General features: G+C 34.4%; 1 non-coding gene across 1 annotated transcript; it reads left to right on the top strand.

Annotated features, from left to right (window-relative positions):
* Positions 1 to 5,246: 5,246 nt before the first annotated feature.
* On the top strand, positions 5,247 to 5,353 carry LOC139856323 (small nucleolar RNA R71). Its single transcript, XR_011761812.1, has one exon. It is a non-coding gene; the product is annotated as a small nucleolar RNA R71 (small nucleolar RNA).
* Positions 5,354 to 26,815: the final 21,462 nt, after the last annotated feature.

The raw sequence follows: 26,815 nt of genomic DNA on the forward strand, positions 1-26,815 counted from the left end.
CAAAATCTAATAACGCCATCTTAATATTTTAATCCAACATCACGATTACTTCGGCTCAAATAAGCATAATAATAACCTAGTTATGAGACATTAATTTAAAAAGGAAGAACATAGCTTACAGTGGTGATTAATTGCGTAGCGTTACCCGGACAGAGTTCCGACTTTAAAACCCGTAAAACATTTCTTAAAATAACCCAACTAAACCATAATTTATTATTAATCTTAAATTAAAATTATAATTATAATATAAATATATTACATAGAGAAGTGAGATTGATTTTTGTGTCCCTAACTCGTCCGAAAAACTGACTTTTTATAGAACTTGGCCTGCTACAGTAACTCATGCGGTCGCATGAGATTTTAGTGCAAATCTCATGTGAGTGCACTCGCATGAGTTTTATGCCTATTTCTCATGCGATCGCATGGCCGTCAGATCCAGCTCACATATTTTTTGTTTGCTAGTTTATCGACGTTATTTAATATAATATATAATATATAAATAATTTATATAATTATTTAAATATTATATTATATTCTTGTGCATTGTTGACTTGTAATTTTAGCTCCGTTGCGTCGCGCGTTGATAGTTGGCTCAGGTCCCGGTTCTGGATTTTCGAACGTCCTTGCGTACTATTTAATATCTTGTACTTTGCGTTTTGCGGCTTGTACTCTTATCATTTTTGGACGTTTCTCATCAATAAGTTGAACCACTTGAATTATATCTTGTACATTTGAGCTTTTTGGTCATTTGCGTCTTCAAATCGTCGTTTTCTTCTTTTGTCTTCGCACTTATTTATTTAAATGAATATTACATAAAAATAGAACAATTGCAACTAAAAGCTTTACATATTGGAAGGATATTGTGCCTAAATATATGTTCATTTAGAGCACTATCAAATATCCCCACACTTGAGCGTTGCTTGTCCTCAAGCAATACAGAACTTGAAATTAGATCACACTTCACTCGAATCACTTTTTTTTTATTCTCACACTTTATACATCAATGATTTTGATACGGCGGTATAAACAATGATAGTAACGATGTAGTTTACAGTCCCACATGACTATGAAAATTTAGATCCTTAAGGAAATTGGATCTTTATGAAAATATTTGATCTTTTAAAAATTCATTCTAGATTTTATCCTAGATAAGTTTTCCGGAATAACCTTTCATCGGTGTTTGCAAAATGTTTTTGTGAGTTTTGTGGGTTTCAGATTTGAAAATTTTAGCTCAAAACTTATGGTTTTGTGTCACCCACTTGCTAACCTTGTATTGGGAAAGCAACACGTCTAGTATACTTGCTCCGTATATTACCTTTCGGTAAACTACCATCCGGTTGTAAAGGAAAGCGTTGAACAAGCAACTGTTAAGGCAATGTCCCGTGACATGCAGATGTTCATGGTTCACAACGTGTCGGATGCAATTACTATCCTTTGTATGAGCAATAGTAAAGATCACCCTATAATTTTTCGGTCTGGCACAAGGTCCTATCTTCGACCATGCTATGCAACCACCGTTCTTACGGTTGACACCCGATTTGGTTCAGGTGACCTAATGAATTCCAAGTGAATTCCTAGGATTTTACGTTCAATGGTAATGAACGCATTGAAAATGGGTTTTTAGAAAACAAATCGGTTTTAATTTTGATCAAAATATTTTCTCGTTCAAGCTCGAGTTTAGATATCATTGAATTTCATGAGTTTGTAATTCTCGATCTTTAAAGTCAATCTCAAGGATTGAGTAATATCAGGCTTAAAAGCTGATTTTTAATCTTTAAGGATATTATCCTTTCTGGGGGTCTGATTCATTAGTCTTATCAAGCTAATTTGCACGGCGCCCTCCCCATTTTACGAGACAGATCCTCTCATGGTTAGGATAAGTCTGACCACTTGGCGACCCTGTTTGATGCTGAGGTTCGTGGATTTCCTGCTGATTTTAGAGATGACTTTTCTAGATTTTTCGTCAACCTACAGCTGCTCTGAACGACAACTTCTTGACCTAAATCAAGAAGCGCGTGTCTTTTTTGGAAGACTTTACTTCCTTTTAATGATGGAATTGATTCATCGTGTAGATCCATCTATTCTTTCAAATATATTACAGTAAATTAGGTAAAACTGATTAAAATCGTCCAAAACAAAAGTACCTGTAATAATCTTGTACAAACATATGTGATATGTGTTTTAAATAACTTGGTAAATTCTTCCCACACTTAGCTTTTATTTTTTTTTCTTTGCCTTTTTATTCTCCTCTATTCCATTTTAAATGAATTCTAACGTTTTGGATTGTTTCTCCATTTATGTTCTCTCCGGGGTAACAATAATTTCGGTATTACAACTTAGTTTTATCGTTCATAAATATGTATAAACATGATTTTGAATTCATTTAGTTAAAAAATTTTCAAATTTTCACAAAATTTGGCAATTAAACTAAGTGTAAACCCGAGAGAATTTATAACCCTTCCCCACACTTGAGATAATGCAATGCCCTCATTTGCAAGAAATCAGTAAAAATTTAAATTCATGAGGGTGATTAGTGTAGAAAAATGATTAAAAATATCGAGTTTGCAAACATATTGTTTTATATCACATTTGATATTTTACGTCTTGTCGTTAAAATTAGTAGCTTTTGCTGAACTATAATGTCAGTCTTTGAAAATGCGTTGTTTTACCCTGTTTTGTACATAAGATAAACTACAAACATATAATATATATATATATATATATATATATATATATATATATATATATATATATATATATATATATATAAAACCTTTATTTATTAAAACAATTTAAATGAATAATTTTTTAAAATTTTGTTTCCTTTTACTTTAGGTAGTTTCGGTATGTTTACCTAGTCCGTCCCTCGACAAAATTTAAAATTTGTCGTTTTTAAAGCGATTGTTTTAAAAGCAAAGGTTTTTGGATTTTTATTTTAATTTTTTTGTATACTTTAGATCAATAAAATTAAAAATAATGATAACAAAATTTTTCGCCCCGCCCTCGGGTAAAGCAATTTCGGTTCCATGACCTAGTCTTCAACTTACGATGAATTTTAGAAATCATTTTTTTTAAACTTAATGAAATAAAGTAAATTTTGTTTTTGAATTCACACAAAACTTAAATTGAAAAAGCGTATTAATTTCATACAAAACCTACAAAACAAAAATTCAGAATGGGGGGAGAAAACTAGTTCTTTAGTGTCTGCTAGTGAAAAAGACCAATCAGATTCCATTCTCGGAACTACACGAGAACAGAACAACTAACCCTAGACAGCATTATTTCTTAGAACATTTGAATCTCCCCACACTTAGGTAGTTGTGGTGTCGAAATTGTGGTAAACTTCATCGACAATTTCTCTAGGACCATAATCAACTTGCATATCTGTGACTTTTGCTTTAAGCCATTGGTTGGATTCATGTATAATATCCACAAATTCAATTAGTTTTGCTTTTTATTTAGGCGAAAGATTGGATACTAACCGGTTACATAACTTAAATTTCCCCTTGGTTCTAGCATCGCGAATCCGTTTAATAAGTTTCTTCATTGAACTATTAATAATGGGATCATTTAATTTCGTACCAATAACGGGGTTCTTTGTTATCAAGTCATCATTAGGCGTTACTTCATCTTCCCCACACTTAGGCATTTTATTACTGTTAAGCACTACCGTTGGAGTTGGTAAAACAACATGGTTCTTACCAATCGTTTTTGTTGGTTCAACGGTTTTGGTTGGTGGAGATTTAGACTTTCGACTCACAAAGGTGATCGATTTTTCATCATTACTAAGTGTCATTCTACCTTTTCTTACATCAAATAACGCCCAGGTGGACGCTAAGAATGGTCGACCTAAAATTAGAGGAATGTTTGAGTCCTTTTCTAAGTCAATGACAATAAATTCTACTAGAAAGGTTAAATTATCCACTTGAACGGGTAGGTTGTCAGCAATTCCAACTGGGTGCCTAATGGTTTGATCAAAGAGTCGGACACTCATCTCTGTTGGACTTAACTCACCTACTCCTAATCTCTTATATAATGAAAGAGGCATAACACTCACACTCGCACCTAAATCTGCTAGTGCATCATACATGACACAATCACCAAGTAGACAATGAACAATAAATTCACCCGGATCACCCACCCTGGGTGGAGGTTTCGGTGGAACTGTCTTAACCTGGTTTATTTTTACGATTTTTGTTTCTTGTACTTTCTTATTCTTCTTCTTCTTTTCAGAGATATCACAAACTTTATTACCTATTACTTGCTCATACTCAACTCCTTTTCTTGGAAACGGGATGAGTGGTCTGTATGGTGCCACCACTGGCTTTACATACTCGGGTGGTGGTGGTGGTGTAACTTCTTCATTGTTACTTGCATCTAAAACCTTCCCATCTTCTGGTGTTGGTTTTTCAGAATTCGTTGACACCATATTAACATTCTCATTTCGAGGATTTACTTCAGTATTACTCGGTAGCTTTCCTTCTTCCCTCTCACTCATCATGCTAGCAAGAGTACCTACGTGTTTTTCTAGATTCAAAATGGAAGCTTGTTGAGTTCTTAATGACTAATCAAACCTCGCATTTGTTTGGGATTGAGATGTAATAAATTGTGTTTGAGATTCCATTAGCTTTGCCATCATTTCTTCTAGATTTGACTTTTTCTCTTCGGTTTGTTGTGGTGGTTTATACAAGCCAGGTCTTTGATGATTGAAAGTATTGTTTTGAGTCTGTTGGTTATTCGGACCTTATTGGTTGTACGAATTATTGTTGGGTCTAATTGGATTTTAAAGAATGTTTTGATTTCGATTAAAGTTCGGCCTTGGCGGTTGATAATTATTTTGATAATTATTTCCCGGCCTTTGGTTCATGTAGGAAACATTCTCTCGTTGTTCCATCGTTTGCTCAATGTGACAATCTTTCGTTAAGTGTGATCCACCTCATTGCTCACAACTGATTCGTATTTCGTGAATATCTTTAGTCATCTTTTCCATTCGTCTCTCGAAAGCATCTATTTTTGCCGAAGCGGAATCAAATTCATGGCTAGAATCGGCTCTAGCCGCTTTAGATGAAAGAAAGATATCTTTTTCCTGGTGCCACTCATGTGAGTGGGAGGCTGTGTTATCAATAATTTTGTAAGCTTCAGTTGCGGTTTTCTTCGTAATGGAACCACCAGCTGTTATGTCGATGTCTTTTCGTGTAGTGATGTCACATCCTTGATAGAATATTTGTACAATTTGATAAGTGTCTAAACCATGTTGAGGACATCCTCTCAACAATTTTCCGAATCTTGTCCACGCCTCATATAGAGTTTCTTTAGGCTTTTGCGTGAACCTAACAATTTTTCCTTGAAGTCTCACGGCTTTAGATGCCGGAAAGAATTGTTTAAGAAATTTTTCAACTAAGACATCCCATGTATCAATCGCCCCTTCAAGTAACAATTCTAACCAATCTTTGGCTTCTCCCTTTAAAGTCCAGGGAAACAACATGAGATAGATCTATTCATCCTCAACTTTTCTGATTTTGAATAGAGTACAGATCCTATTAAAGGTTCGAAGATGTTCATTTGGATCTTCTTTTGGCGTACCACTATATTGGCATTGATTAGTTACCATGTGTAGGATTTGTCCTTTGATTTCATAATCTGGCGCATTAATGTCTGGCTTAATAATGGCGTGACCTTGGCCCGTACGTGTGGCTCTCATTCGGTCTTCCATACTTAGAGGTTCCAGATTTTCCATGATTGAATTTGTTGAATCTGAATCACTAGAGGATTCTAACTTAATGGTTTCTTCCTCGACAATTTATGGATGAGTAATTTGTGGTTCAGGAGGAATGATTAGTGGTTCAGGATCTCTGAATTGTCCCTGAATATCCTCCGGATTCTCAATTGTGAGGTCGGGTTCAAAAAAATGGATTATCGGAAATTTGAATTGGAGTACTTGGTCGACTAGATGACGATTCTAAAGAAAAATCAACGGCGACAATATTGGCTAGATGTCTTGATCTGGTTACAGGTGGTGAACGTATGAAAGGTGGTGAACGTTTTGCTCGGTGCATTCACTGAATATCCTATTAGTTATAAAAGATAAAAATTATATAAGTTATCAAATCAATAGACTTTTCTGATTTTGCCCACGTTTCGAATAGCCAATAGATGCAGCGGGTAGCCAGGACCCTTTAAATCGGAACCCCACAACTCGCCACTAACAAATCCAACTATTACTACGAATCAGAAAATTTAGGATGTCTATCAATTTAACCGCTTAAAATAATTTTACGTTTTGAAATTTTAGAGAAGAAATAAAAAATTCTATGTCCTAAAAACTAGAGCGTCGAGAAATAAGAAAGAAAAAGAGCGCGTCGAAAAACGTCGAAAAATAAAAGGTCGAAAAATAAGCGTCGAAAAATAAAAATCGAAAAATAATAATAATAAAATGCAGCGTCGAAACTTAAAAGTCTAAAAACTAAAAATTAAAACTTACATCTAAAGGTATTAAAGCTTAAAGGAATTCTAAATCCAAAACGGCGATAACTTAAAAGACACTAAAATCTATTTAATACTAAAGTGATAAGCGACATCGTACAATTCTAAAGCGTCTAAATCTTAATCTAAAGAAAAAGTACTTAAGGGATTTTACAGCAAAGCCTAAAAATCTAGAAATAAAAATAACTACGGCAAAATACTAGTCTTAAAACTAATTACGAACGAAAAATATACAATTTAAACGAATTATAATATCAAAAAGATACAATTTATAAAAATATAAAAAATGATAAAATTATTTATTTTTATAAAAATATTATTTTTATATTATTATTTTATAAAAGTATTAATTTATATAATTAATAATAATTATTAAACTTAATAAAACTAATTAAAACTAAAAATAAAACTAAATTACTAATTAATATTTTAATTAAACCCTAAAAATTAAATAATAATAATAAATTTAAAACCCTAACTGCGTAATAAATGCCTCTGATTTGGCCTGTCAGAACAGCTCATGCGACCGCATGGGTTCTTGTCTTCTGGGTCATGCGATCGCATGGCCCAACAATTCCAGAATTCATTCGGGCTTCGAACAGCTTCGGCCCGTTTAATAATTTTATTAATTATTTTGATTTCAAACTTTTTTTTTATTATTTTTTTTTATTTTTGTAAATGTTACACCATATTTATAAAAATTTAAAATAAACTTATATAAAAACACTTATTAATTTTTTTATTATAAACTAAAAATAGAAAATTAATTTTTTTAAAATTATAAAAACTTTTTAATTAACACTTTTATATATATAGATATATATATATAGTATTTTTTTATTTTATTTTTTTATGTTTTTATATAGATACAAAATATTTTTACAAAATTAGAGATAAGAATTATAGCGTAAAAATATAGCGTTTCGCCGGGTCCCCAGCAGCGGCGCCAAAAACTTGATGTTAAAGCAGAGGGGTACGAAATAGTTATATTTTTACTACGAAATACTATTAAATACAATACAATTTTACACAAGTTATTTATTTATTTATAGAGTGGATATACCTAAACCTTGCTACAACACTATAGGCAGTGTACCTAATCGTACAGTAGTGTAGTTTTTAGTAAGTCCGGTTCGTCCACAGGGAACTAGCCAAGTTTAACGCTATATTTTTAAAACTATATTTGTAATATTATTATTATTATAAAAAGGAGGTTTTACCGTTTAGTGACCGGTTTGTCGATTTTAAATAAAGCGTAAAGATAAATGACGATAATATAAATGACAGAATTTAAATTGCAGTAAAGTAAATTGCAGTAATTAAAATGACAGTAAATAAAGGTACGATGAAATATGAAATAAAAGTATTATGCTTATTTAAACTTCCGTAATCTTGATGTTTGACGTTTTGATTTTAATTAATTGGTGCCCGGGTTAATTGTCCTTTGTCCTGGTTTATTTGATAACTATCTGGTTTTTGTCCATAATAGTCCATCGGTCATAATTATAAAATGCTCGTCAAATTAACCTTATTTCCGAAGTCAAATATTCCAACTAATTAGGGATTCGAACTGTAACAAGGTTTTAATACTTTGTTAATAATTACACCAGGTTATCGACTGCGCGTAATCCAAGGTTTTAATACTTTGTTTACAATTACACCAATTATCCTTGTATGTAATCCACCCCTGTTTTAATGAGATATGAATATTAATTTACCCACTTGATCAGAATGAATAATCAATTACCCAACCCAAATAATTAAATAAATGATCGTAAAAGATGTCGTATATGTAGTGACCCGAACTTTTCCATGTTTATATATATTAATTGAGATTGATATTTACATGATTAAATGTTTCCAACATGTTAAGCAATCAAACTTGTTAAGACTTGATTAATTGAAATATGTTTCATATAGACAATTGACCACCCAAGTTGATCGGTGATTCACGAACGTTAAAACTTGTAAAAACTATATGATGACATATATATGGATATATATATATATAGTTAACATGATACTATGATAAGAAAACATATCATAAAGTATATTAACAATGAACTACATATGTAAAAACAAGACTACTAACTTAATGATTTTTAAACGAGACATATATGTAACGATTATCGTTGTAAAGACATTTAATGTATATATATCATATTAAGAGATATTCATACATGATAATATCATGATAATATAATAATTTAAAATCTCATTTGATATTATAAACATTGGGTTAACAACATTTAACAAGATCGTTAACCTAAAGGTTTCAAAACAACACTTACATGTAACGACTAACGATGACTTAACGACTCAGTTAAAATGTATATACATGTAGTGTTTTAATATGTATTTATACACTTTTGAAAGACTTCAGTACACTTATCAAAATACTTCTACTTAACAAAAATGCTTACAATTACATCCTCGTTCAGTTTCATCAACAATTCTGCTCGTATGCACCCGTATTCGTACTCGTACAATACACAACTTTTAGATGTATGTACTATTGGTATATACACTCCAATGATCAGCTCTTAGCAGCCCACGTGAGTCACCTAACACATGTGGGAACCATCATTTGGCAACTAGCATGAAATATCTCATAAAATTACAAAAATATGAGTAATCATTCATGACTTATTTACATGAAAACAAAATTACATATCCTTTATATCTAATCCATACACCAACGACCAAAAACACCTACAAACACTTTCATTCTTCAATTTTCTTCATCTAATTGATCTCTCTCAAGTTCTATCTTCAAGTTCTAAGTGTTCTTCATAAATTCCAAAAGTTCTAGTTTCATAAAATCAAGAATACTTTCAAGTTTGCTAGCTCACTTCCAATCTTGTAAGGTGATCATCCAACCTCAAGAAATCTTTGTTTCTTACAGTAGGTTATCATTCTAATACAAGGTAATAATCATATTCAAACTTGGGTTCAATTTCTATAACTATAACAATCTTATTTCAAGTGATGATCTTACTTGAACTTGTTTTCGTGTCATGATTCTGCTTCAAGAACTTCGAGCCATCCAAGGATCCATTGAAGCTAGATCCATTTTTTTATTTTCCAGTAGGTTTATCCAAGGAAATTAAGGTAGTAATGATGTTCATAACATCATTTGATTCATACATATAAAGCTATCTTATTCGAAGGTTTAAACTTGTAATCACTAGAACATAGTTTAGTTAATTCTAAACTTGTTCGCAAACAAAAGTTAATCCTTCTAACTTGACTTTTAAAATCAACTAAACACATGTTCTATATCTATATGATATGCTAACTTAATGATTTAAAACCTGGAAACATGAAAAACACCGTAAAACCGGATTTACGCCGTCGTAGTAACACCGCGGGCTGTTTTGGGTTAGTTAATTAAAAACTATGATAAACTTTGATTTAAAAGTTGTTATTCTGAGAAAATGATTTTTATTATGAACATGAAACTATATCCAAAAATTATGGTTAAACTCAAAGTGGAAGTATGTTTTCTAAAATGGTCATCTAGACGTCGTTCTTTCGACTGAAATGACTACCTTTACAAAAACGACTTGTAACTTATTTTTCCGACTATAAACCTATACTTTTTCTGTTTAGATTCATAAAATAGAGTTCAATATGAAATCATAGCAATTTGATTCACTCAAAACGGATTTAAAATGAAGAAGTTATGGGTAAAACAAGATTGGATAATTTTTCTCATTTTAGCCACGTGAAAATTGGTAACAAATCTATTCCAACCATAACTTAATCAACTTGTATTGTATATTATGTAATCTTGAGATACCATAGACACGTATACAATGTTTCGACCTATCATGTCGACACATCTATATATATTTCGGAACAACCATAGACACTCTATATGTGAATGTTGGAGTTAGCTATACAGGGTTGAGGTTGATTCCAAAATATATATAGTTTGAGTTGTGATCAATACTGAGATACGTATACACTGGGTCGTGGATTGATTCAAGATAATATTTATCGATTTATTTCTGTACATCTAACTGTGGACAACTAGTTATAGGTTACTAACGAGGACAGCTGACTTAATAAACTTAAAACATCAAAATATATTAAAAGTGTTGTAAATATATTTTGAACATACTTTAATATATATGTATATATTGTTATAGGTTCGTGAATCAACAGTGGCCAAGTCTTACTTCCCGACGAAGTAAAAATCTGTGAAAGTGAGTTATAGTCCCACTTTTAAAAATCTAATATTTTTGGGATGAGAATACATGCAGGTTTTATAAATGATTTACAAAATAGACACAAGTACGTGAAACTACATTCTATGGTTGAATTATCGAAATCGAATATGCCCCTTTTTATTAAGTCTGGTAATCTAAGAATTAGGGAACAAACACCCTAATTGACGCGAATCCTAAAGATAGATCTATTGGGCCTAACAAACCCCATCCAAAGTACCGGATGCTTTAGTACTTCGAAATTTATATCATATCCGAAGGGTGTCCCGGAATGATGGGGATATTCTTATATATGCATCTTGTTATTGTCGGTTACCAGGTGTTCACCATATGAATGATTTTTATCTCTATGTATGGGATGTGTATTGAAATATGAAATCTTGTGGTCTATTGTTACGATTTGATATATATAGGTTAAACCTATAACTCACCAACATTTTTGTTGACGTTTAAAGCATGTTTATTCTCAGGTGAATATTAAGAGCTTCCGCTGTTGCATACTAAAATAACGACAAGATTTGGAGTCCATGTTTGTATGATATTGTGTAAAAACTGCATTCAAGAAACTGATTTCGATGTAACATATTTGTATTGTAAACCATTATGTAATGGTCGTGTGTAAACAGGATATTTTAGATTATCATTATTTGATAATCTACGTAAAGCTTTTTAAACCTTTATTTATGAAATAAAGGTTATGGTTTGTTTTAAAAATGAATGCAGTCTTTGAAAAACGTCTCATATAGAGGTCAAAACCTCGCAACGAAATCAATTAATATGGAACGTTTTTAATCAATAAGAACGGGACATTTCAGTTGGTATCAGAGCGTTGGTCTTAGAGAACCAGAAAATTTGCATTAGTGTGTCTTATCGAGTTTGTTAGGATGCATTAGTGAGTCTGGACTTCGACCGTGTTTTCTTTAAAAATGATTGCTTAACATTTTTGTTGGAAACTATATATTTTTAACATATGAATATTATGTGATATATTAATCTCTTAACGTGTTTGATATTATGTGATATATGTCTACCTCTAGAACAAGTCCCATTGACTCACCTAATAATAATGAAGAGTCAAATGTAAATTGGAATGATTTGTGGACTGATTCACAAGTTCCCGAAGAGGAACCGGAAGAAGAGTCGGAACCGGAAGAAGAATCGGAACCGGAAGAAGAATCGGAACCGGATGAAGAAATAGAACCGGTGGGGGAAATAATAAAACGGTTAAGTAAAAGAAAATCCTCAACCAACCGACCAAAGTTAATTATGGTCAATGGTGTTTCCGCCAAGGAAGCAAAATATTGGGAGGATTACCAATTCTCCGATGAATCGGATTCCGACGAGAATTCCGATGATGTTATAGAAATTACCCCAACTGAATTTAAAAAGGCAAAAGAAAATAATAAGGGAAAGGGCATAAAAATAGAGAAATCTAATTCCAACCCCGATGAACTTTATATGTATCGTCAACCCCCGAAGTCCTTAAGTTGTAACAATGACCCGGGAACCTCTAAACCACCAGGTTTTTCTAAACCAATGTGGACAACGACGGCTCGTATTAGGGGAACATCATATATCCCTAGAAACTTGGCAAAACGAACCAAAACCGAAGAAGGAGAAACGAGCGAGTCGGAATAAGATAGTTGTATTCGTGTGGTGTAATATATGTAATATAGTGTTCTTATGCTTTATGATATATGTAAAAATTGCTTGTATTAATAAGTATTTTTTTTATGAAACTAACTCTTGTCTATTTTACAGTTTAAAAACACAAAATGGATAGACAACCCAATATTTTAAGAGACCTACCCGGAGACATGATTGATGAAATCTTGTCTAGAGTCGGCCAGAATTCTTCGGCACAACTATTTAAGGCGAGATCAGTTTGTAAGATATTCGAAGAACGTTCCAAGAATGTCTTGGTTTATAAGAGACTTTCGTTTGAAAGATGGGGGATATCACATTGGGAAACCCATAAGTTACGATGTGTTTACTTTGACGCATATATTGCGGGGAACCCAAATGCTATTTTACGCAACGGGTTAAGAAATTATTTTGACTCAATATATTCGAATATTGGACTTCATGATTTAGAAAAAGTGGCTAACATGCAACATAAAGAAGCATGTTATGCTTACGGATTAGTAATGTTCGCTTCTCACCAAAGTGAGAACAAGAACATCGGGCTACAACTATTAAACAAAACGTTTCCTCAAGTGACGGAGTCGGTAATTGGGGTAAGAAATGAGGTTTTTAGATTATTACGGGACTGTTGGACATTACGTAACCCTCGTCCCTTTGATGATGTTACAACACGCTGTCTTATCAACGGCCATAACGGTTATGTTGCACAAGACCAAGGATGGGAAGTAGTCCTAGTAAAACCAGAATGCATGACTTGTTTCTGGACGTATGAATTACGTGTCTTTATTGCCTTTGCCGAACGACTTGTGTACTAGCTAGAATTGTCTTCACAACTATCTTGTATCAAAGTTATTGTGTGCTATATTTCATGCTTTATGTAAAATAAGCGGTATTGTAAGTTTGTAAAATATTGTATAAAAGTTTGAACGCGAAATATTATTACAATCAGTTTTTCATATAGAATTGTAGTAGTTGAATTGTATATTAGCTACTAAGTATGAACTTAACGGGTAGGTACTACCCGAATTTAAACTTATAAAACGCTAATATGAAGAAAAAGCTTTTATAAATGAGTTCATATTATGCTACGAAATACTATTAACTACTCTTAATATTCTGTATGATTAACTTGTTCCATTTAACTATTTTGAAGGAAATGGCACCGACTACTCGACACACCGTGAATATGAATGAAGAGGAATTCCGTACTTTTCTAGCTTCAAACATAGCCGCAGTACAGGCTGCGCTACATACCAACAATAACCTTGGATCTAGCAGTACAGGAAATCGTGTAGGATGCACCTATAAAGAATTCACTGCCTGCAAACCTTTGGAATTTGATGGAACCGAAGGACCGATCGGATTGAAACGGTGGACCGAGAAGGTTGAATCGGTGTTTGCCATAAGTAAGTGTACTGAAGAGGACAAAGTGAAGTACGCTACGCATACCTTCACAGGTTCTGCGTTAACATGGTGGAATACCTATCTAGAGCAAGTGGGACAAGATGATGCGTACGCACTACCGTGGTCAGCATTCAAGCACTTGATGAACGAGAAGTACCGTCCCAGAACCGAGGTCAATAAGCTCAAGACAGAACTTAGAGGGTTACGAACCCAAGGATTTGATATTACCACGTACGAAAGACGATTCACAGAATTGTGCCTATTGTGTCCGGGAGCATTCGAAGATGAGGAAGAGAAGATCGACGCGTTTGTGAAAGGATTACCGGAAAGAATCCAAGAAGATATAAGTTCACACGAGCCCGCCTCCATACAACAGGCATGTAGAATGGCTCACAAACTAGTGAACCAGATTGAAGAAAGAATTAAAGAACAGACTGCTGAAGAGGCCAATGTGAAGCAAGTCAAAAGAAAGTGGGAGGAAAACGGTGATAAGAATCACCAATACAACAACAACAGCAATTACAACAATAATCTCAAAAATTATCCCAACAATCGCAACATCAATCGCAACTACAACAAACGGCCCAACAACAACAACAACAACAACAGCAACTACAGCAATCATCCCAACAACAATAATAACCGCAACAATAACAACAATCAGAAGCAGCTATGCCAAAGGTGTGAAAAGAATCACTCGGGGTTCTGCACCAAATTTTGCAACAAGTGTAAAAAAAATGGTCATAGCGCGGCGAAGTGTGAGGTCTACGGACCAGGGGTTAATAGAACGAAAGGAACAAATGGTGTCGGAACGAGTAATGGCGGAGCAAATAGTGTCGGAGCAAGTTATGCCAATGTAGTTTGTTATAAATGTGGAAAACCAGGCCACATTATTAGAAATTGCCCGAACCAGGAGAACACGAATGGACAAGGCCGTGGAAGAGTTTTCAATATTAATGCGGTAGAGGCACAGGAAGACCCGGAGCTTGTTACGGGTACGTTTCTTATTGACAATAAATCTGCTTACGTTTTATTTGATTCGGGTGCGGATAGAAGCTCTATGAGTAGAGATTTTTGTGCTAAATTAAGTTGTCCATTGACGCCTTTGGATAGTAAATTTTTACTCGAATTAGCAAATGGTAAATTAATTTCAGCAGATAATATATGTCGGAATCGAGAAATTAAACTGGTTAGCGAAACATTTAAGATTGATTTGATACCAGTAGAGTTAGGGAGTTTTGATGTGATAATCGGTATGGACTGGTTGAAAGAAGTGAAAGCGGAGATCGTTTGTTACAAAAATGCAATTCGCATTATACGAGAAAAAGGAAAACCCTTAATGGTGTACGGAGAAAAGGGCAACACGAAGCTACATCTTATTAGTAATTTTAAGGCACAAAAACTAATAAGAAAAGGTTGCTATGCTGTTCTAGCACACGTCGAGAAAGTACAAACTGAAGAAAAGAGCATCAATGATGTTCCCATTGCAAAAGAATTTCCCGATGTATTTCCGAAAGAATTACCGGGATTACCCCCACATCGATCCGTTGAATTTCAAATAGATCTTGTACCAGGAGCTGCACCAATAGCTCATGCTCCTTACAGACTCGCACCCAGCGAGATGAAAGAACTGCAAAGCCAATTACAAGAACTTTTAGAGCGTGGTTTCATTCGACCAAGCACATCACCGTGGGGAGCTCCTGTTTTGTTTGTCAAGAAGAAAGATGGTACATTCAGGTTGTGTATCGACTACCGAGAGTTGAACAAACTTACCATCAAGAACCGCTACCCACTACCGAGAATCGACGACTTATTTGATCAACTACAAGGCTCGTCTGTTTATTGAAAGATTGACTTACGTTCCGGGTATCATCAAATGCGGGTGAAAGAAGATGATATTCCAAAGACTGCTTTCAGAACACGTTACGGTCATTACGAGTTTATGGTCATGCCGTTTGGTTTAACTAATGCACCAGCTGTGTTCATGGACCTTATGAACCGAGTGTGTGGACCATACCTTGACAAGTTTGTCATTGTTTTCATTGATGACATACTTATTTACTCAAAGAATGACCAAGAACACGGTGAACATTTGAGAAAGGTGTTAGAAGTATTGAGGAAGGAAGAATTGTACGCTAAGTTTTCAAAGTGTGCATTTTGGTTGGAAGAAGTTCAATTCCTCGGTCACATAGTGAACAAAGAAGGTATTAAGGTGGATCCGGCAAAGATAGAAACTGTTGAAAAGTGGGAAACCCCGAAAACTCCAAAACACATACGCCAGTTTTTAGGACTAGCTGGTTACTACAGAAGGTTCATCCAAGACTTTTCCAGAATAGCAAAACCCTTGACTGCATTAACGCATAAAGGGAAGAAATTTGAATGGAATGATGAACAAGAGAAAGCGTTTCAGTTATTGAAGAAAAAGCTAACTACGGCACCTATATTGTCATTGCCTGAAGGGAATGATGATTTTGTGATTTATTGTGATGCATCAAAGCAAGGTCTCGGTTGTGTATTAATGCAACGAACGAAGGTGATTGCTTATGCATCTAGACAATTGAAGATTCACGAACAAAATTATACGACGCATGATTTGGAATTAGGCGCGGTTGTTTTTGCATTAAAGACTTGGAGGCACTACTTATATGGGGTCAAAAGTATTATATATACCGACCACAAAAGTCTTCAACACATATTTAATCAGAAACAACTGAATATGAGGCAGCGTAGGTGGATTGAATTATTGAATGATTACGACTTTGAGATTCGTTACCACCCGGGGAAGGCAAATGTGGTAGCCGATGCCTTGAGCAGGAAGGACAGAGAACCCATTCGAGTAAAATCTATGAATATAATGATTCATAATAACATTACTACTCAAATAAAGGAGGCGCAACAAGGAGTTTTAAAAGAGGGAAATTTAAAGGATGAAATACCCAAAGGATCGAAGAAGCATCTTAATATTCGGGAAGACGGAACCCGGTATAGGGCTGAAAGGATTTGGGTACCAAAATTTGGAGATATGAGAGAAATGGTACTTAGAGAAGCTCATAAAACCAGATACTCAATACATCCTGGAACGGGGAAGATGTACAAGGATCTCAAGAAACATTTTTGGTGGCCGGGTATGAAAGCCGATGTTGCTAAATACGTAGGAGAATGTTTGACGTGTTCTAAGGTCAAAGCTGAGCATCAGAAACCATCAGGTCTACTTCAACAACCCGAAATCCCGGAATGGAAATGGGAAAACATTACCATGGATTTCATCACTAAATTGCCAAGGACTGCAAGTGGTTTTGATACTATTTGGGTAATAGTTGATCGTCTCACCAAATCAGCACACTTCCTACCAATAAGAGAAGATGACAAGATGGAGAAGTTAGCACGACTGTATTTGAAGAAAGTCGTCTCCAGACATGGAATACCAATCTCTATTATCTCTGATAGGGATGGCAGATTTATTTCAAGATTCTGGCAGACATTACAGCAAGCATTAGGAACTCGTCTAGACATGAGTACTGACTATCATCCACAAACTGATGGGCAGAGCGAAAGAACGATACAAACGCTTGAAGACATGCTACGAGCATGTGTTATTGATTTCGGAAACAGTTGGGATCGACATCTACCGTTAGCAGAATTTTCCTACAACAACAGCTACCATTCAAGCATTGAGATGGCGCCGTTTGAAGCACTTTATGGTAGAAAGTGCAGGTCTCCGATTTGTTGGAGTGAAGTGGGGGATAGACAGATTACGGGTCCGGAGATTATACAAGAAACTACCGAGAAGATCATCCAAATTCAACAACGGTTGAAAACCGCCCAAAGTCGACAAAAGAGCTACGCTGACATTAAAAGAAAAGATATAGAATTTGAAATTGGAGAGATGGTCATTCTTAAAGTTGCACCTTGGAAAGGCGTTGTTCGATTTGGTAAACGAGGGAAATTAAATCCAAGGTATATTGGACCATTCAAGATTATTGATCGTGTCGGACCAGTAGCTTACCGACTAGAGTTACCTCAACAACTCGCGGCTGTACATAACACTTTCCACGTCTCGAATTTAAAGAAATGTTTTGCTAAAGAAGATCTCACTATTCCGTTAGATGAAATCCAAATCAACGAAAAACTTCAATTCATCGAAGAACCCGTCGAAATAATGGATCGTGAGGTTAAAAGACTTAAGCAAAACAAGATACCAATTGTTCAGGTTCGATGGAATGCTCGTAGAGGACCCGAGTTCACCTGGGAGCGTGAAGATCAGATGAAGAAGAAATACCCGCATCTATTTTCAGAAGATTCGTCAACACCTTCAACAGCTTAAAATTTCGGGACGAAATTTATTTAACGGGTAGGTACTGTAGTGACCCGAACTTTTCCATGTTTATATATATTAATTGAGATTGATATTTACATGATTAAATGTTTCCAACATGTTAAGCAATCAAACTTGTTAAGACTTGATTAATTGAAATATGTTTCATATAGACAATTGACCACCCAAGTTGATCGGTGATTCACGAACGTTAAAACTTGTAAAAACTATATGATGACATATATATGGATATATATATATATAGTTAACATGATACTATGATAAGAAAACATATCATAAAGTATATTAACAATGAACTACATATGTAAAAACAAGACTACTAACTTAATGATTTTTAAACGAGACATATATGTAACGATTATCGTTGTAAAGACATTTAATGTATATATATATCATATTAAGAGATATTCATACATGATAATATCATGATAATATAATAATTTAAAATCTCATTTGATATTATAAACATTGGGTTAACAACATTTAACAAGATCGTTAACCTAAAGGTTTCAAAACAACACTTACATGTAACGACTAACGATGACTTAACGACTCAGTTAAAATGTATATACATGTAGTGTTTTAATATGTATTTATACACTTTTGAAAGACTTCAGTACACTTATCAAAATACTTCTACTTAACAAAAATGCTTACAATTACATCCTCGTTCAGTTTCATCAACAATTCTGCTCGTATGCACCCGTATTCGTACTCGTACAATACACAGCTTTTAGATGTATGTACTATTGGTATATACACTCCAATGATCAGCTCTTAGCATCCCATGTGAGTCACCTAACACATGTGGGAACCATCATTTGGCAACTAGCATGAAATATCTCATAAAATTACAAAAATATGAGTAATCATTCATGACTTATTTACATGAAAACAAAATTACATATCCTTTATATCTAATCCATACACCAACGACCAAAAACACCTACAAACACTTTCATTCTTCAATTTTCTTCATCTAATTGATCTCTCTCAAGTTCTATCTTCAAGTTCTAAGTGTTCTTCATAAATTCCAAAAGTTCTAGTTTCATAAAATCAAGAATACTTTCAAGTTTGCTAGCTCACTTCCAATCTTGTAAGGTGATCATCCAACCTCAAGAAATCTTTGTTTCTTACAGTAGGTTATCATTCTAATACAAGGTAATAATCATATTCAAACTTTGGTTCAATTTCTATAACTATAACAATCTTATTTCAAGTGATGATCTTACTTGAACTTGTTTTCGTGTCATGATTCTGCTTCAAGAACTTCGAGCCATCCAAGGATCCATTGAAGCTAGATCCATTTTTTTCTTTTCCAGTAGGTTTATCCAAGGAAATTAAGGTAGTAATGATGTTCATAACATCATTCGATTCATACATATAAAGCTATCTTATTCGAAGGTTTAAACTTGTAATCACTAGAACATAGTTTAGTTAATTCTAAACTTGTTCGCAAACAAAAGTTAATCCTTCTAACTTGACTTTTAAAATCAACTAAACACATGTTCTATATCTATATGATATGCTAACTTAATGATTTAAAACCTGGAAACACGAAAAACACCGTAAAACCGGATTTACGCCGTCGTAGTAACACCGCGGGCTGTTTTGGGTTAGTTAATTAAAAACTATGATAAACTTTGATTTAAAAGTTGTTATTCTGAGAAAATGATTTTTATTATGAACATGAAACTATATCCAAAAATTATGGTTAAACTCAAAGTGGAAGTATGTTTTCTAAAATGGTCATCTAGACGTCGTTCTTTCGACTGAAATGACTACCTTTACAAAAACGACTTGTAACTTATTTTTCCGACTATAAACCTATACTTTTTCTGTTTAGATTCATAAAATAGAGTTCAATATGAAATCATAGCAATTTGATTCACTCAAAACGGATTTAAAATGAAGAAGTTATGGGTAAAACAAGATTGGATAATTTTTCTCATTTTAGCCACGTGAAAATTGGTAACAAATCTATTCCAACCATAACTTAATCAACTTGTATTGTATATTATGTAATCTTGAGATACCATAGACACGTATACAATGTTTCGACCTATCATGTCGACACATCTATATATATTTCGGAACAACCATAGACACTCTATATGTGAATGTTGGAGTTAGCTATACAGGGTTGAGGTTGATTCCAAAATATATATAGTTTGAGTTGTGATCAATACTGAGATACGTATACACTGGGTCATGGATTGATTCAAGATAATATTTATCGATTTATTTCTGTACATCTAACTGTGGACAACTAGTTATAGGTTACTAACGAGGACAGCTGACTTAATAAACTTAAAACATCAAAATATATTAAAAGTGTTGTAAATATATTTTGAACATACTTTAATATATATGTATATATTGTTATAGGTTCGTGAATCAACAGTGGCCAAGTCTTACTTCCCGACGAAGTAAAAATCTGTGAAAGTGAGTTATAGTCCCACTTTTAAAAATCTAATATTTTTGGGATGAGAATACATGCAGGTTTTATAAATGATTTACAAAATAGACACAAGTACGTGAAACTACATTCTATGGTTGAATTATCGAAATCGAATATGCCCCTTTTTATTAAGTCTGGTAATCTAAGAATTAGGGAACAGACACCCTAATTGACGCGAATCCTAAAGATAGATCTATTGGGCCTAACAAACCCCATCCAAAGTACCGGATGCTTTAGTACTTCGAAATTTATATCATATCCGAAGGGTGTCCCGAAATGATGGGGATATTCTTATATATGCATCTTGTTATTGTCGGTTACCAGGTGTTCACCATATGAATGATTTTTATCTCTATGTATGGGATGTGTATTGAAATATGAAATCTTGTGGTCTATTGTTACGATTTGATATATATAGGTTAAACCTATAACTCACCAACATTTTTGTTGACGTTTAAAGCATGTTTATTCTCAGGTGAATATTAAGAGCTTCCGCTGTTGCATACTAAAATAAGGACAAGATTTGGAGTCCATGTTTGTATGATATTGTGTAAAAACTGCATTCAAGAAACTGATTTCGATGTAACATATTTGTATTGTAAACCATTATGTAATGGTCGTGTGTAAACAGGATATTTTAGATTATCATTATTTGATAATCTACGTAAAGCTTTTTAAACCTTTATTTATGAAATAAAGGTTATGGTTTGTTTTAAAAATGAATGCAGTCTTTGAAAAACGTCTCATATAGAGGTCAAAACCTCGCAACGAAATCAATTAATATGGAACGTTTTTAATCAATATGAACGGGACATTTCAGTATAAATGTCACTAAATAGAACATACATAATCATTTTAATAATTATTAGATTAACTAATTTGAAGATAGGTTCGACAGATTCTAATGAGTTGTCATTCGATTAGACAATACCCCCTATCTATTAATAGTTAATAGTCCAATGTCCACAAGTGTCGGTCTTTTGTCCAAACCTTAATTATGGTACAAAATCTAATAACCTCATCTTAATATTTTAATCCAACATCACGATTACTTCGGCTCAAATAAGCATAATAATAACTTAGTTACGAGACATTAATTTAAAAAGGAAGAACATAGCTTACAGTGGTGATTAATTGTGTAGCGTTACCCGGACAGAGTTCCGACTTTAAAACCCGTAAAACATTTCTTACAATAACCCAACTAAACCATAATTTATTATTAATTTTAAATTAAAATTATAATTATAATATAAATATATTACATAGAGAAGAGAGATTGATTTTTGTGTCCCTAACTCGTCCGAAAAACTGACTTTTTATAGAACTTGGCCTGCTACAGTAACTCATGCGGTCGCATGAGATTTTAGTGCAAATCTCATGCACTCGCATGGGCTCATGTACTCGCATGAGTTTTATGCCTATTTCTCATGAGATCGCATGGCCGTCAGATTCAGCTCACATATTTTTTGTTTGCTAGTTTATCGACGTTATTTAATATAATATATAATATATAAATAATTTATATAATTATTTAAATATTATATTATATTCTTGTGCATAGTTGACTTGTAATTTTAGCTCCGTTGCATCGTGCGTTGATAGTTGGCTCAGGTCCCGGTTCCGGATTTTCGAACGTCCTTGCGTACTATTTAATATCTTGTACTTTGCATTTTGCGGCTTGTAATCTTATCATTTTTGGACGTTTCTCTTCAATAAATTGAACCACTTGAATTATATCTTGTACATTTGAGCTTTTTGGTCATTTGCGTCTTCAAATCATCGTTTTCTTCTTTTGTCTTCGCACTTATTTATTTAAACGAATATTACATAAAAATAGAACAATTGCAACTAAAAGCTTTACATATTGGAAGGATATTGTGCCTAATATATGTTCATTTGGAGCACTATCAAAGATTATTTTCGAGTTCAATTGCTTGAGGACAAGAAAAACTCTAGTGTGGGGTGTTTTGATATCGCATATTTTATACACGTTTTCCTTAGCAATATCGATCACATTTTAGTCCGTTCGGATACGATTTGGCGGTATTTTGATGATATTGAGAACGTCCGAGTTTGAAGAGTTTATTGTAAAAGAGTGGCGTTTTATGGAGTTTTTGAGGCATGTTGTTAATCGATTATTATTATTGGTGCCCTGAGGTTGGAAATGGGAAATACATATCAGGTATTGAGGTTTTGAGTTAATTTAAGTGATGAAAAAGTGCAGAAGAAACGTGAATGCCAGAGCACGTTTAATGTCGCGGCGCCGAGGGTTAGGTCGCGGCGCGGTAATCAAAAGGATTCGATATCAGGAAAGGGGCTAAAGAAGGGTTCAGAACCAGTGTTAGGTCGCGGCGCGACAATCTCAGCCGCGGCGCGGCATTCGCCTAGTTTCAAGCTCATGAGGGGATTTAAGAATGTCCCAGTTCACGTTAAATGTCGCGGCACGACAACTGAGGGTCGCGGCTGCAGTAGGTCGGCCCAGACGATTTTGTGGGGGTATTTAAGCCGGAAAAATACCTTAATTATTCATTATTCCATCCAGACGAATTCCAGCAACTTTTGGGCGAATTTCGGTGATTATTGGGGAACCCCAATATCATTCGATCAACTCAATCATTCCGGAAACGCGTCTCGATCCGTTCATCATTCAAGAACACAATTTTCATTAGGTTTAATTCTTATCATCATAATGAATACTCTTAATTGTTTATTTGTGATTTTGTTTTTAGCCATGATTGTTGGCTAAGTCATTAATGTTTGTCTAGATTGAATATTCGTATGTGTTTGGATGATACTTAAACGTTTAATTTGATTAATACATGATAATTATGAGTTTTGATTAAGAATCATTCTTATGGGATTTGATATTTGTTATTTGGATTGATTAGTGATCTTGTTTGAACAAAGGGAACCCTGTTTCAATTTAGTGAACTGATTTTCAATTGATTTGTCTTAATCAATTGGGTGCTTACTGGACCAAGGGGTAAACCGGGTAACATAGATTGAACAAAATAGGGGTGAATTGTGTGGAGCGAACACGTAACCAATTGAATTTTAATCTTATAATTAGTTAATTACTAAGTCACAAACGAAAGAGGTCTTTGGTTCCAGAGAACCCTAAGCCAATAAATTCTAGTTTGACGTGTTTGCTAAAAGAGAACTCTGGGTAAACCGACTCTGTAATTGCATGTATTGATAAATAGAACTAGTGCTTAATAACAAATCATCCGACACTGCAAATAGAAGATCTAGGCGAACATTCTTTTATCTATTGAATTCAATTATCTTTATTTTTCGTTGAGTCTGCAATTTAATTTATTTAAAATTAAAAACTAAAAATATGGTCTTTTACTTTTGATCTATCCTTGATTTGGCTAATCGTTAAATAGCCACAAAAACCAATTATCTCGTACTTTAAATTTTCATAGATTAACTTAGTTTATTTCCATTAGTTGCAATCTTAATTCTCACATTTTAACGGTCCTTGGAACGATTTTGGAATTACCAACTTTATACTATTGCACGATCGGGTACACTGCCCGTTAGTGTGTAGTAATCTTTAAACTGGCATTTTCCAGAGATAAATTATATACTAGATTTTACACATCAGACGGTCAGAGTGAACGGACGATTCAGACATTAGAAGACATGTTGAGAGCGTGTGTCTTAGAATATGGTGATTCTTGGGATTCACATCTTCCATTAATAGAGTTTGCTTACAACAATTCGTATCATTCGAGTATTGGAATGCCACCGTACAAAATGTTGTATGGTCACAAGTGTAGAACTCCTACGTGTTGGTTAGAAGCAGGTGAGAAACAATTTGCAGGTCCCGAAATTGTTCAGATAACAGCAGAAAAGGTCGAAATTGCACGTGAGAAGTTAAAAGTAGCCAGAGACCGACAAAAGATGTGTACTGATCCGCGCAGACGTCCAGTGATATTTAATGTAGGTGATCGTGTATATCTGAAAGTCTCGCCATGGAAAGGGGTGATCAGGTTTGGTAAACGTGGTAAACTAGCACCAAGGTTTATTGGGCCATTTCCGATCATAGAAATTTTGAACGATCAAACGGTAGTTTTAGATCTTCCTTCTGAATTAGCCGGAATTCACAACACGTTTAATGTGTGTTATTTAAGGAAGTGTAAGATAGACGATGAAAGTTTGATTCTTCCACTGAAGGATTTGAAAGTGGATTTAAGAAAGAAATTAGTAGAAGAGCCAATTCGAATAGTAGACAGGAAAGTCACCAAGTTAAGAAAGAAACAGATTCCTATGGTGTTAGTGGAATGGCGGCACAGTTTAGGTTCTAACCTGACATGGGAAACCGAGGAGTTAATGAGGGCACGCTATCCTCAGTTGTTTGACCTTGACCAGATTTCGAGGACGGAATCTTCTTAAGGGGGTAGATTTGTAACATCCTCAACCGGGCCTAGCTGTAAGATTACTATATTACCCTTAAGTTAGTATTGTGTTATTATATGCTTTTATTTTTATTCAATTTTTTTATTATTATTATTTAATGATGTGGTTAGGACCAGTTTGTGACAAGGGTCACAGAACAGGTTTGTTTATTTAATTTGGACTTCGTTTGGGTTGCCAAATGATATACGAAAGATATCAGATAACTGATAAATACTCGTGTGTTGCACAGTGTAGGATTTAACTCACATTAGATGACTAGTGCTTCCTTTTTTCTCATTTGGTTTCCAGAACTTTCACACACACACAAACACATCTCGTTCTTCCTTCCTTTCACCTAACCAAACCCTAGATCTTCAATCTTTGTTTTAGAGCTCAAATCAATTGCATCTTTGTGTTCTTTGTGATTTACTGATTCTATCAAGATAAGAATCAAAACATTTCATGCTTTAATCTTTGTGAAAATTGAGTTTTGTGTAAAGTTTTTACAAAGTGTGTAATTTGGGTCAAAATGGTTAGATTTGATGTTGTTTGAGTCCAAATCTTGTGGGTTTATGTTTCTACATGTTTAGTGTCTTCGATTTGGTCAGTTTTGAGGTCATAATCGAGCTCTAGAGCAAGAATTGGTCGATTTTAGGTGAAACCCGTCATTTTGTTCTTCAGCTTCTGCAGATAAACACAGTCGGCTGAGTGTCTCCTGACACTCGACCGACCGACTCGACCATCGACCAAGTGTGTATGACCCACGGCTAAGTGTGTCTGTGAAATACCATCGACCGGGTGAATAGACACTCGGCCGAGTGAGTGTAGACAATTGGCCGACTGTGTATGACAGTCGACCGAGTGTCTTTGGCAGTGAAATATTTTACTAAGTGTTGATTTTTAGCCGTTATGCTGTCCATTTGTATTTTGATGATCAGGATGTAAATTTTGAAAATGCATAGTGTTAAGCAAAAAAAATTTAGCGGACGCTTTTTGATACAAAAATTTCTGTACTGTGTTATTTGTTGTTAACAGACAGTAAATAACTTGATTTGCCTTATGTTCAGGTGATAAGGATAAAGAAGCCACTCAGTAGTAGATTATCTGAGCTGGTTGCTGGTAATTGGTGAGTGGGACTAACTGGAGAAATTAGTATAGAGTAGCATGTTATAATATGATTGCCATGCTTGTTAGATATACTTACTGTTGTGGTTAGTTAGTACATTGTGATGACTGCATGTTAGTTGATGCTTGTCTGCTGGAGCCCAGTGCGAACCAATTATGTGTTAGCCTCGGTAGGAGAGATCAACCTACGGGTTGGGTTCCTCATGTGGTAGCCTAGACAATAGAGGTGTATATATGTGAATGACGCGTCCGTCGCGTGTGGATTATATATATACACACACGGTGGTGGAGGAACTTCTGGTAAGCCCAGTCCGATCAGCTGGTGGTTAATGGTTTGGCCGAGCCACCATAGTCTCTGTAGACGGCACTTGGGTGATGTTTGTGTGTTAGACTTTGTGACATAATTAGTATAATGGTTTCTGTATACTATTGCCTGTAGTTAGTCGTACTCACTTAGCTTCATGCTAATTCCCTTCCATCTCCTCCCTGCAGGTTGTTAGCTTTTGTAAATGATGCATTTTGGGGAGAAGACGGGCATGTGAATGTTATGTTTGACAGGAGTCAACTCTGATGTGATTTTACTTAGTTAAAATGTGTTCTTTTGTAAACATCATACATTTACGACTCTTCCATTTAAAATATGTATTTTGTATGTTGTCACGTGACACTGGTAAGTGTAAATTGTATTTAATTAATAAATGTTCCACCACGTATATGTATATATAA

This window comes from Rutidosis leptorrhynchoides, chromosome 6 (genome assembly GCF_046630445.1).
Source record: "Rutidosis leptorrhynchoides isolate AG116_Rl617_1_P2 chromosome 6, CSIRO_AGI_Rlap_v1, whole genome shotgun sequence".
NCBI classification, from domain to species: Eukaryota; Viridiplantae; Streptophyta; class Magnoliopsida; order Asterales; family Asteraceae; genus Rutidosis; species Rutidosis leptorrhynchoides.